We start from the raw sequence: 11,054 nt of genomic DNA, 5'->3' as shown, positions 1-11,054 counted from the left end.
GTCGCAGCGCCAACTTTGGGATTTAGTTTTCCTGATTTATTAATCCCAGGACAAACCTAAATCCTTAAATTCCCTTTCTACTTCAAAGAGCCATTATGTATTGAGTCATCTTTTTAGATATTTCAAAATAACCACTTTTCCTAAGCTTTCAAAATTAAGTGAGGCACATTTTGTTTTGGAGAATCTGAATCATTGGTATTTGCCTTCATTTGTAAGTTCACTTTCCACAGCCAAGGACGTTTTTTTTTCCTGAATTTTGTATTTCCTTAAATGTCAAAGAAATAAGCTCTTTGGCCTTATAGAAGTGACTCATTTAGGTGCCTTCCTATGGTACCTAGGTAAGACTGTCTAGGAGACTCCCATGTCCTCTCAGGAATCATCCTCAGTCCTCCTGTCCAGATAAAATCCTGTCTCAGTGTTTTGTAGCAATTCTGGTATTCAAATATCCCCAAATCATAATGTTGTAAATAGGGTGGGAATGAATGACCAGTGCTGCCGGAAGAATTCATGATCTCTTCCTGATCAGGACTGAGCATTGAGAATTAGACATTAACAGATCATGCAGACTGATGAATTAGAAGCCCTACATTTTTGTGAGGATAGAAACAGCCCTACATGCCTCCAAGCTTAGCACAAAGTCAGGGTAATAGCACTCATGTTTACCAGTGGAAGACTGGAGAAATTGAAACAAATAGTGTTGTAAGTGACTAAGGAACAGTGATGAGCATGGAAAGAGGAGAGGGACAAATGCTATCTTAGTTACCTATGAAAGTCTTAGTTACCTATAAAAGGCTTGTTTCTACAAGACATCACATGAGAATTAATATGTTTTTCTTGGGAACAAAAGGGAACTAGCAAGAATGGTTCTGATTTTTATAGCAGCTAGCAAATGTTTAGTACCTTATAGTTGGCATAATATTTTCAAATTAATTATCACATTAGCACCTTACAAATGCCCTGTGAGATAGCAGGAATCATGATAGCAGGAATCATCTCCACTTTACAGATGAGGAGAATGAAAGCTCAAAGTTAAGGGAATCCATGAGAAGGTTGGTGCTACTAGCAGGCAAACATCACCTCCAATCATCAAACTTTTTCAAGGTCAGATTCATGGTATCCGTTTTACTGAGGAGGAGGCAAAGAAGATAATTGAACTGACTGGAAACAAAGCTGATGAGTGGTAGATGTAGAATCTTAGCACTACTCTGTTTGGCTCCAAGGCCATTGAATCATGACATTTTGCCTTCCCTAGGCCTTTCCTTTTTCCTCGCGGGTCTACTTAGCTTCTATGGCTCATATGCCAACCCCATCAGACCTCTGTAAGGCTCATACATGGAAACAGCTACTTTAAAGTACTTAGATGCACATCAAGTTGGGTTCCTATTAGGTTGGTGCAAAAGTAATTGTGTTTTTTTTCCCCCATACTTTAGTGGCAAAAACCACAATTTTGCAAAAATAAAGAAGTGCAGAGACAAAGAATCAGCAGCCATCCCTGGTGAGCAATTTTTCATGGAGAACAATAAAGTGGACTCTGTCTGAAACACATAATAAATGTCCATAAAATTCAAAGCCATGAAACAAAATGAAACACTTCTCTTATAAAACATGTCAGCAAGACCAAGAAGGCACATATGTCAGAAGAGCTGTGGACTCCTAGCCTCAGATGACCAATACATTATTTTGTTCCTGTGATTTCCTCTTACTTTCATGTAAAATTCAAGACTTTCATCACATCTAACAACAAGTGTTTTTTGAGAGTCTACTGTGTATAAGGTATGTGGAAATTAAGGTGTGACCATTAGGAAAACCTACCATGTCTTTAGCTTCCCTTATATCTCATCAATGATCTCAAGTCACTTGAGACCATGTTTTGTTTCCCTTTTATAAGCCTTCTAATTTTTTAGTGAAGAAATTTAATAAAAATCCACACAAGCTTGTCAAGACACTTCTCCCATAAAATGGAATAGAGTGTTGATATTGTTCTATCTACCTACATATCTATGTATCTGCCTATATTATGTATTAGAAATATGTTAAATATACATTAAATAGTACATGTTTTATGTGTATAGATGCAGAATAGATTTAATATTGTATATTAAATGTTTTAGTATATTTTATGTGTACAGACACAAAATATATATGTATATATGTATATATTCACACATATACATACATATGTATATATTCACACATATACATACATATGTATGTATAATTAAAACTTACTAAAGATGGTAATGGCCCCACAAAAGTCATTGCTTAGTAGACAGCCAAATATCCTTTACAAGCCAAGAGGCTTAACTTTATTGTACTAGAATAGAGAGACGTACATATATATACAAGTAATTCTTCAGTATCTTTTTTTTATCCCACTGTGTGCTCTGCCTCACACAACTCTCCCTTTTCTTTCTCCTGATCTTCCTTTCTCGTTTCCTCCCTCTCCTTCTTTTTGCTTTTATTAGGGAGTCTTTGTCCTTTAGCCAGAAGCAAGCCTGCAGGCAATACCCCATGTTCTAATAAAGCAACCCTTTTGTCAATGGTGATAATGATTACCTCTTTTGCAGCTGCCCCTGGTGTTGCATTTTGTAACACAATTTGGCCTCTTTGGCTCTGGTTAGTCCTATTTAACGTACTGCAGGGGTTCCCTGTTTGATCTCTAATTGATATAATTGACTGGGAATAATCGGGAAAGCTTTATAGATGTTTATTGATAGCTAATTTTCCTTCATCCATTGTTTAATTCAATAAGAGCATAACCTAATTTATTGTCACTCCAGTAGAGATCCATTACCCTTTTGATAAATGCTTCTGGGGCCAACTTGTCAGTAACTGATTTCAAAGAGCTGTTAAGCCCACAGAGTCCATCATTAGTTAATGGCAGTTTAGAAAGCTAATGATGTTATAAATTACAATCAATAAGAACATGGAAATTACAGTTGTTGAGCAAGATAATACTATATTATTAAACTAACACTAAATTCTACCTTTGCTTACTATACATTTGGAGGGTTTCTAAATCTGTTTAATAATATCCACGATTAACCAAGAAACCCATGGATCAGGAGGGAAATTGTGGAAACGAAGATATGCATACTTAAAAGAACATTTCAAAAGAATAGAGGAATTACACTACATTCTTTGATAACAGAAGGAATCTGGGTGACCAACACATCAGCACAAATATGTACAGAAATCTCCATCTTCTCATGTCTTGAATCTGATCCTCTTGAAGGAACCTATCCCCAGATATTCCACAACTTAAGGGTATCATATTTTCTAAGTCTTTACTTCCCAAGAATATATAAAACCTAGATGCACAGGTTTTCTGTGGCTGTCAGTTTCTGCCCTTTCAATTCTTCTTATAACTTATAATTATATCTATGATTGATAGATAGATAGATGCCTATAAAATTTCTTATGCCTATAAAATTTCTTATACCAAGTGCTGGGCTAAGAAAGCAAAAAAGAACAAAATGAGGACAGTTTTTGGTTCCCAAAGATAAGATCAATATCTGATATATGGGATTATATAAACGATTTAACAATTATTGCTCATGATTGGAAACATATTTCTGGTTTTACCCACTCTCCCTAAAAATGTAAGCTCTGTGAGGGCACCTATTTTGTCTGTCTTTTCACCTAGAATACCTTACACATAATAGATGCTCAGTAAATAGTTCTTGACCATCTCTGTTAAATGATTTATCCTGGAATAATACTGATTTAAAGCAACTTATACACAGTCTCTGATTCTACAGGACTATTCAATTCAATTTTTCATCTATTTATTCAACATTTATTGAAAAATTGCTATATAGTCAGTGAGAATATAATGGTGAGAAAGTCTGAGTCCCTGTTCTAATGAAGAATACAGTCTAATTGGAAAGGCAAATATCACGGAAATAATCAAGTGAATAAAATATAATGGCAAACTGTAAGGTAACAACTATGAAGGAAAAGTACAAGATTCTGTGAGTATACAGTATGATGTGAGTCACGAGGATGACCCCAGAGATTAAGTGAATCTGAATTTATCAAAAACCCTGAAAACCAAGACTTATTTTTGTGTTTTAACACAGCATTTAGCTTAAGGTTTTAAACACAGTAGCTTATTAATATATTTTTATTAAATAGAATTATTCTCAAACTGATCATCCATATATTTTTATTTGTTAATAAAATATCAGCTTATTAGAATATTCTATTACCTACCTAGTAATTAGAGATAAACAGTACATACTCTCACTTTTTTCCAAAAAAAAAAATAATTATGTACCCTTCTCCTCATTTTATGACTTTGCAGAGTATAAAATTAAGTTCAAATCAAGGCATATGGAAGTTAGTTATTTCCTGTTTGTGTTGGTTTATTTCCTTAACATGCCAATTTAATTAATGCTATGGAGGAGAAGAGGAAACTATTCAATGATCATGTGTGAAGTGGCTGTAATGTATGCCTACCATTTCTATGCCTTTAATTTTCACTGAACCATGGCATCAAAGAAACTTTTTAAACACATTTTTGCTCTACAAAGCATGAACATAACTACTGTGCATATTTTGCATTTCCCTTAGAGCTTAAAATTGGGCCACATTTCACAGAACCTCTATTTGGGGGCAGAAGGAATACGGAGAGGGGCAGGGGGTTTCCCCTGACAGATTTGTCTCTCCTTTGTCTCATGTTCTCTTCTCATCACCTCCACTCGCTCAGTGGTAGCATCAAAGTCACGTTCATAGAAACCAATGATAATCTTGCAAAAATGGATCATGATGTTGGGTTGAGGATAAACAGCAGAACAAATAAGATCCTTTAAAAAATAAATGTGCAGGCATGGGCCATTAACAATAAGCAAGGGAAGCACCATGCAAGTCCCATGGAGGGAGCAAATATGAGGAGATTATGCATCAGTCTTCTGTGGGCCATTGGCTGCTCTTCCACTGTGTACTCTTTGCTACTTTGAAAACACAGCAGACAGGCTAACACGTCAAAGGAGCTACTTGCAGATTGATTTCCTTGCTTTGATAGCTACTTGACATGGCAAAGTTTGGCTCCATTCTGTTTTCAAATTGAAAATTTATACAGAAATGAGAAAAACCACCACACCCAGCAATGAATTAATAATAGCTGCCAACTAGCTGCAAGAACCATTATATTCATAATGCTTCCCAATGCTGTTCGCATTGCCTGCGAAAGAGAATTTGTCCTTAAGCTGCTTATTTTCAAACTACATGTGAAGACAACAAATTGTATGGCATGTTTATCCAATAAGGCATAGCAAGGAAAGTAAAGAATCAGATGGGAGGGAGTGAAAAGAAATAGAAATTTAACAGCCAGCCAGGCAGCCCAAAATAAAACAGGCAAGATTAGGAGACACATGTACAATTCTCCACGGTCCCTAAAGTCTCTAGCGAAAAGGTAGAAATGAACTAATTTATTAGTAAAATCACATCAGGGGCAGTAATTTCATGTTAGTGAATTTACATGTAATAACATTAGGCTCCCAACCTCCATTTCACCAGTGTGGCCCTCTCTGATGATGAATGAGGCGCCTAAAGAAAGATGATAGTTTGATTGTTTTCACGGCAAACAGATCAGCATTTTAATTTCTTGCCTCTGTGTTTATTGCTTATTTGGCCCCTTGCTCGGCTTGTAAAAACTTGGCTAAATGGAAATGAATAAATGTAATTACTGCGGGTGACAGTGGTAATCTGTGTGGGTTTTTCATATTGGCTTTGCCAGCGTTAATCTAATCACCGGAGAATACATGTCACCGCACAAATGCACTGACAGAAAACAGAGTTTTCAGTCAGGGCCAAATGTACACAGGCTGGGAAGCACAGACACAGACGGCTGCTTCTGCACCCAGAGCTTGCCTCTCCTCTGCTACAGGAGCAGAAGCCACAGAGTATCCTGGAAGGTGAATGTGTGTATGAAATGTGTGTGTATGAAATGTGTGTGTTCCCTCGTAGTTTGAGGGAACCCAAGGAAGGCTCACAGATGACCCTGAATCTAATAGAAATGGCAACCAATGGCCTGGGTGCAGTGGCTTATCCTGTAATCCCAGCACTTTGGGAGGCCTGAGGCAGGTGGATCACCTGAGGTCAGGAGGTCAAGACCGGCCTGACCAACATGGAGAAACCCAGTCTCTACTAAAAATACAAAAAAGTTATCTGGGCCTGATGGTGGGTGCTTATAATCTCAGCTACTCAGGAGGTTGAGACAGGAGAATTGCCTGAACCCTGGAGGTGGAGGTGCAATGAGCCGAGATCACACCCCTGCCCTCCAGCCTGGGTGACAGAGCAAGACTCCATCTGAAAAAAAAAAAAAAAAAAACCAAAGACAAAAGAAAGAAATGGCAACCAATATTTTCCCCAGTGCAAGAATGAGGTGTCCCAGGGCATAGGAAAGTAGAGACTGAAATTTTCCTTTTCTCCCCGGTAGTAAATGGCTGGGAGGGCTAGTTAATGAGTGGCTTCACCTTTCAGGGTTTTGTTTGCCATTTATAAGACAGGGATGGGACAAATCAGATTGTTTGATGTTTGCATTGCAGAAGTAGCAGCAGGGGGTGAACCAGGCAATCATTGCAGGGTAGGAAGGATGAAATGAGATAATGTATGTTAAAGTGTCTTGCAAACTACAAAGCAAAGCTAAATGAAGCAGAAGAGAGTCCTCCAAAATAGACTTTATTATATTTAAGATTTATTTTAACAAAGCAGCAGGGAAGCAAAGGATTATTCAGTAAATGGCAATTGAATGGCTGGTTAGCATTTTGGAAAGAAAAATAAATCAAGACCTGTAACTTAGAATATTGGTCAAAAGGAATTCCAGATGGATAAAATGATTAAATACGACAATGAAATGTTAGGAAAACCAGATGAGGAATTTGATATGCATTAGATTTGGGGGATTTGAGAGAGGAAAAACAGTAAAAAAAAAAAATTATAAAAAAGGAATATACATTTTGATGACATTAAATTAGAAACTTCTGCAGTCACAATAAGGTAGCCCAAATGGGAAAGCAAATAATATTTTCAACAAATAAGGCAAGGGCAAATAACTATGTTAAATAAAATGCTCCTACTTATTTTTAAAATAACACCATTAATAACTGATAGAAATAATACAGATGAATGATGACTAAGTGTCCAAAGAGAAATACTACTAGTAAATTCATGAGGAAAAATGTTCAAACTTGATAAGAATCAAAGAAAAGCAAATTTGAACAAATTAGCAAAAATAGATAATGCCTGATATTTTCAAAGCTGTGAACAGACTAGACATTTCTAAACTTCTAATTGCAGTTAAAGTCAGTGTAAACTTTTTGAAAATCAATAAACATAAAAGTTTTCTAGTTTTGACCTAGTAATTCTACTTCTAGGAATACAATTTAAAGAATATTTTTAAAAAGTGAAAGGATTATATTTCTAAAAGTATATGCAGTAGTGAAATATAAGAAATAAACTGCAAGGCTGGGAGTGGTGGCTCATGCCTGTAATCCCAGCCCTTTGGGAGTCCTAGCTGTGTGATCACCTGAGGTCAGGAGTTTGAGACCAGCCTGGCCAATATCATGAAACTCTAACTCTACTACAAATACAAATATTAGCCTTGCATGGTAGCATGTGCCTGTAATCCCAGCTACTTGGGATGCTGAGGCAGGAGAATTGCTTGAACCCGGGAGGCAGAGGTTGTAGTGAGCTGAGATCTTGCCACTGCACTCCAGCCTGGGTGACAAAGCAAGACTTTGTCAGAAAGAAAGAAAAGAAAGAAAGAGAGAGAAAGAAAACCTGCAGATATTGCTCAACATTTAAGTAATTAACCAAATACTCTTCTTGAATACGTAAAATATTATTAAGACTAACAATTTGGAAAGTATTTTGCAGGCTACTAAGCGAGAAAAAAATGTGCTTTCCTAGAAGCCTCCATTGACTTTTTAAATCTCACGTGCCAGTATTGGGTGATATGTTCATCTCTAATGCAATCATTAGGAAGAATAATGAAATGACTGTGATTGACTTTGAACAATCATTTTGGAGAATAAATAATGGGTGATACTGAAAAGCATGAAAGAATGAGGACCATCACATGATGTTCTTAGGGACAGAATAAGTACTCAACATGTAAGAGATGGATATGGTATATAAGACAATAAATAGAAATTATGTGTAATTAGAAAACTGGGGGATTAAAGGAATGACTGGTTGCTTCAGTAAGATGTAAAAAATCATTCTCTCCAATCTCTAAGGAAAAGAAAGAAACAGGGAGGAAAGGAGGGAAGGAAGGGAGGAAAGAAGGGAGGGAAAGAGGGAGGGGGGAAGGGGAAGAAAGGAAGGGAAGGGAGGGGAAGGAAGGAAGGGAGGAAGGGAGGAAGGGAAGGAAGAGAGGAAGGGAGGAAGGGAAGGAAGGGAAGGAAGAGAGGAAGGGAAGGAAGGGAAGGAAGGGAAGGAAGGGAAGGAAGGGAAGGAAGGGAAGGAAGGGAAGGAAGGGAAGGAAAGGTGGATGGAGGAAAGGGGGAGGAAGGAAAACAACAGGAGATGAAGAAAGCAAGGAGTGAAAACAAAGAAAGAGAAAACATTACTTCCATATATTATCAATCTTAGAAAAAGAAGCCATGGTATCCAACCCCCTCTACATAAAACAAAGACTTTCATCTTCATTTTTTCAATTTACAGATGGTATCAGGAATAAAAGTCCTCAGATAATCTTCTAGGAAGATAGTTGAAAGGCTTAGAACTTTCCTATGAAGCTTAAAAAGCAAACAAGCAAGAAAGAAAAAGTGAGGCACTCCCCAAAAAATGCAACGCAAGGTCCAATCTGATCCAAAGTACAGTAGGTAGACCTCTACTCTTTTAAGGTGCAGTGTATGAGCTAAGCCATGATGAGAGACAAAAAACTGGGAAGGTGTAACAGTCAATCAGAAGTCTCAACAAAGAGCACCTCTCCTCAAGAGAGTTAAACTTGAAAGAAAGAAAGAAACAAAAAAAAAAGCTCACGGAAGATCAATTCAAACCAGCCAACCTCTCTAGAGATGGAACATCTGAGACCTGGGTAGACATTGGAAAATGCCTCTTCTTGGCAATTTATTTGCAGATGATAATCCATTTTTATATTCCTCCATGAGCCCACATTTCTAGAGTGCTTTGTGATGAGGTTTAGGTAGGAAAGCAACACGTGTGGTAATCACTGGAAGGAAGAGTCTAGGTCTGCGAACAGGCATACTTCTCTGCTGGCTCCACTGAGGCTGTGCAGCCATCTTTCCTAGGAGAGTTGATCGCTGCTTTCATTGAGAATCTACACAGATTCTTTTCAGAGCAAGGAAATATATCAATTAAACCTTCTAGAAATTGGATTTCCTGGTTCTTAAAGTCAGTGATGTGAATTATCACCTTGTCTGGGCATCACAGAGATGGATTTCCTCCACTGATACCCAGGAAGCTGTGACCAGGGATCCCAGGGAGAGAATCAGTTCACCCACTGGCCACCCAACTTTACTGCCAGTGATGACAGGAAATAAAGGGGTTTCACTGCCACCAGTTTTGAATGTAAAAATTAAAGTACAAACTCAGTACTCTCACTTGACAAAAAATAAAGATGGGGAGAAGTTTCTTTTATGTTTCAGGAAATTATTACATTTTGGTGAAATGCTTAGAGGTATAATATGAGCTGGATAATTTTCACAGCATTTGATGTAGCGAATGTTGTGGGGCTTTTCCATGACACATAATCAGTATTAAGCCAACATTTATAAAATAAAAAATGAAACCAAGTTTCTCACCAGGAAAATTGGTTTCCGTTCAACAAGATGTCCTACGGCATCCTTATAATTTTTAGGTTTCAGTTCTCAGTAGTCTCTTTAACCACAAGGGATGACAGTTAAAATAAAGAATCCTTGGTGTCCGCTCATAGGAAGTGTACCAAAATATTAGGTGAGTATCTGACCCCAAGTAAATTAATATTTAATGATAACCATTGGTTTGGTACTTCTTCTGCCCCTTTTATGATTATAAAAAACAACAAACAGTGCTCGCTTCGACAGCATATAGTATACTAAAATTGGAACGATATAGAAATACCATGGCCCCTGCACAAGAATGACAAGCAAATTTGTGAAGCGTTCCATATTTAAAACAAACATTGCTGGCATATTTTATTTTTCTCTTCTAAGTAACTTTATAGGTCAACCCTCTTCCTAATATTGTATTAGGTATAAGATTGATTGTAACATGTCTGAGAACACCATAAATTAATGCTATTGATACTATATAAATTTAAGGCATTGTATGACCTAAACAGGTTAAGATACAATCCCTACCCTTTAATAGCATATAACTGAACAAGGGAACTAAAATATATACACTTATAAAACCAACGTACACACACACACACACACACACACACATATTATGTTGATGCTTGTCAAAAGCTAGTCTTCTACCCATAATTCATATCAAATACATTTAGTAGCCTTGTTGAAATGCATGTGCCTAGGTCCCCTCTCAGATTGATTAAATAAAGCATTCAGGAGAATGAGGCCTAGGAAGTTGCATTTTGGAGCCACTCCAAAGCTTAGAAAATTTTGCAGGATCTAAATCTACCAGAAAGTATTAAGGACTAGAAGTTCTCCAAGGAATTAGTGACAGAAGGAGATCACAGCTCATTGAGGTAATCAGGAAAGGTGACTGAATATGTGAGATTTGAACTTGGTTTTGAATAACAATCCATATTTTGGCAGTGGTAAAAAAAAATACATATTTAATAATCCACATTTTGGATTATTAAATCCATATTTAGTAATCCATATTTTGGCAGTGGTAAGAACACAAGATCAAAAAGTAACATTAAAAATATGTTGATGGGAAAAGAAAGCCAATGGTTTTGGCTAACTGAGAAGTTCTTGCAGAAGAAACTAGAAAGATCATTTTAAAAGATTCTTGAATGCCTAATCACCATCCCTAGAATCGCTCTAATTTTCAAAACAATAGGTAGGTAAAGATTTAGTTATAAGTAATACAATTACACTAATAAAGTATGGCTAGTTTTATATATATATATATAT

The 11,054-nt window shown here is 36.8% G+C and overlaps 1 non-coding gene across 1 annotated transcript; it reads left to right on the top strand.

Annotated features, from left to right (window-relative positions):
- The first annotated feature begins 10,018 nt into the window (after positions 1-10,018).
- Positions 10,019-10,124, top strand: LOC135268545 (U6 spliceosomal RNA). The gene has a single exon (XR_010336854.1). It is a non-coding gene; the product is annotated as a U6 spliceosomal RNA (small nuclear RNA).
- Positions 10,125-11,054: the final 930 nt, after the last annotated feature.

Source organism: Aotus nancymaae, unplaced genomic scaffold (genome assembly GCF_030222135.1).
Source record: "Aotus nancymaae isolate 86718 unplaced genomic scaffold, 86718_ANA_hifiasm-v0.15.2.pri h1tg000040l, whole genome shotgun sequence".
Taxonomy (NCBI): Eukaryota; Metazoa; Chordata; class Mammalia; order Primates; family Aotidae; genus Aotus; species Aotus nancymaae.
The sequence above is the reverse complement of the archived record's forward strand: the minus strand, read 5'-3'. Positions and strand labels throughout refer to the sequence as shown.